This window comes from Cryptomeria japonica, chromosome 10, assembly GCF_030272615.1.
Source record: "Cryptomeria japonica chromosome 10, Sugi_1.0, whole genome shotgun sequence".
NCBI classification, from domain to species: Eukaryota; Viridiplantae; Streptophyta; class Pinopsida; order Cupressales; family Cupressaceae; genus Cryptomeria; species Cryptomeria japonica.
Genome location: NC_081414.1, coordinates 896,549,223 through 896,552,337, shown reverse-complemented (window position 1 = coordinate 896,552,337; position 3,115 = coordinate 896,549,223).

Below are 3,115 nucleotides of genomic sequence, written 5' to 3'. Positions count from 1 at the left end.
GACTGCAAAGCCATCTCTTCAGTAAAAGCTTCTTCAATTTTAAATGCAAGAACGAGAGAGCTTGTCAAATTAGGTCAACCAAAGAAAAGGCATATTATTTTCCAGGTTGCAAAAGAAGTCAAAATTTAGGGGAAGAAAGAGTGATTGGTGTCAGAGCTTGTCTCAAATAGCCCTTTGGGGTTGTGTTGTGACATAATCATACATCACCCCATTGCAAATGGGGACCTGTTGATGTGTATTTTGTACACGACCAAACACAGAATAAAATACCTAAAGGTACCTTATCCTCTCTTGAATAAAGTTTCTCGACTGCCGAAGGATCAGTAGAGGCAACTCCAAGGTTCTTGTTTGTAGGTTCTCTACTCATGGATAAGCTCTCTGTGGTATGATGTGATTTTGCTGGAATCACAAGGGGACTTACACTTGACGACCTAAACGTCTGATTTGCTTTGAATATTACTGGAACACAGGATTTCACTAGACTAGATTTTGAAAAAAGAAAAGAGGATGAGGGTGAGGAAAGGATCTAATTCTGACACTAAGAGTGTAAGAGCAACGAATGACCTTTGATGAAATTCTAACTAAGTCTTGTTTTGACATCCCAGGACCATCTCCACAAGGTTAGTGCGATCTTCGGAGGAAAGCTTTATGATGTTCAAATCATCACTATAGGCATAGACACCATCAGACTGATGCATATCAATGAAAAAGCGACAATTGAAGTTAAGCTCAAGCTGAATGATTCCAGTTGACTACACAAGGCAAGTCTGCAATCAACAAACTGCTAGTAGTATGGATATACAAATTTCACCATCAATCAAACACATTTCTTCCACTCATCTAATTAACATGAAATCAAAACCAAGAAGTATAAAAACCATGGAAATTGTTGAATCGACCCATAGATTTCACCATTTCTTCAATGAAGTTTTACAAGCCTTTTACAACAACATCGTGGCAACAATCTTTTGCCTTCTCTTTCTATTCTACTCTAATTGCTATACTATTAACTAACTTATTCACTATTCTAACTATTCACCTTCTAACTCCTAACTAACTAGCATCCTTTACAAATGAGGAGCCAGGGCTTATATAGTGCCCACAATACAATTCAATGGCTTAGATAAATTTGAGATCAATGGCTGAGATTTTACAATGAAAACCCTAATTAGGGTTTGTTACAACAAACTTAATTCTGACCAATGAAATAATTGCATTATTTGGACACATGTCTTCTCTGGAATATTCGACCAATGGATAGCCGGGGTCGGTACATCGAAGTTTGTGCCATCTCCCATGAGTCAGGTACATTGAATCTGGACATGCTGAGGTGGACCAATCCGACTAGAGGAGTGATGACTGGGATGCCACCTTGTTTGACACTTGTAACTTGGTAGATAATCAATTTGATGTTGCTAAGAAGCTAGCTTTAATTAACTCTTCTGAAATTGTCTGCTTCTTCAACAAACCCTTGCTTTAACTTCCTTTGTCTTCGATGTGCAGGATGGATGGTGTACCTTTCCTTCAAATGTTGGACTGGAAGAGGTCGTCCCTGATGATGCTGGACCGGAGAAGGTCGTCCTTGATGATGCTTTGCTGGAGAAGGTCGTCCTTGTCTTGGCTTGATCTTCTCTCATCTACAAAAACAAATCAAAAGATGATTAAGGGCATAATAAATTCATTTCAACATAGTATTTCACACCTTAAATCATCAACAAAAGATATCAACATGAAACTTGCCCAAGATTTTCTCCAAGAACAGACCCTATAAGAATTTCGCTCTGGACCCTCTAGAAGGGTCAGGAGCGAATTTTACATTCCTGGCTCATTTAGACCTCCTTTCAACGTTACCTCACGATTAGCTCCTCGCCTGGCCTTGCCCAAAATTTTGAAAAAACAATGTTTTCAAGGATTTTCGCTCTGGACCCTTTGGAAGGGTCAGGAGCGAAAATCTTGTCTAGGCTCAATTCCCTCATCATTCATGGTCTTCAACAACTTAAAGTCATTCTTAAGGGCATGCTCTTCTTGATTTTGCCTCATCCCACACTTGACCTAGCAAAAAACTTGATAGCAAAAGAGGTTTTGAGAAAATTCGCTCTAGACCCTTTGGAAGGGTCAGGAGCGAAATTTTCATTTTTGACCCAAAATCATCTTTTCCTATACTTGAAACTTCTTTGCAAGGTAGGATTTCGTCCTTCATCACCCTAGGAATAAGATTTCATGTCCAAGAAAGGTCAAAAGGTAGGTTTATAAGGAATTTCGCCCTAGACCCTTTGGAAGGGTCAGGGGCAAAATGTCCTTTCCTAGCTAGAATTCTTCATTTCCACAATCTTATAATCATCTCCAAGGATTTCAACATGTTCATACTTCATCTCATCATGCCTTGGACATCAAATTTTGGCCAAATAAGGCAAGAAATGTGTCTTAGAGAGATTTTCGCTTTGGACCCTTTGGAAGGGTCAGGAGCGAAAATCCCTTCTTGGGCTAAATCTTTCATTTCCACTTTCCAAAAGGACCTCAAGAGGCAAAAGTAACTCATTTTCCTTCCATCCATGCCATAACAAATCAAAACTTGATTTCCTTTACTGCAAAATTAAGAGCTTTTAGGAATTTCGCTCTAGACCCTTTGGAAGGGTCAGGAGCGAAATTTCCCTTTTTGGTCCAAAATCCTTCATTTTCAATGCTTTCCAACCTTTCAAAGGCAATAAGAATATCCAAGCTTCCTTCCAAGGTACCCTACAAATCACAAATTAGCCAAACTTAAGATGAAATGTGCTCTGGGAAGATTTTCGCTCTAGACCCTTTGGAAGGGTTAGGAGCGAAAATCACTTTTTGGGTTGGATCCTTGACTTCATTTTCACATTTCTTCATTCAAACAAGCGTTTTTACCTTGAATGTCAGGAGCGAAAATCACTTTTTGGGTTGGATCCTTGACTTCATTTTCACATTTCTTCATTCAAACAAGCATTTTTACCTTCATTCAAGCCTGGGAATGCGTTAGTTCTAGGTTTTGGTCAAAGTAGAAGGGTCAGGAGCGAAATTCGCTTTGGACCCTTTGGAAGGGTCAGGAGCGAAATTCGCTTTGGACCCTTTGGAAGGGTCAGGAGCGAAATTC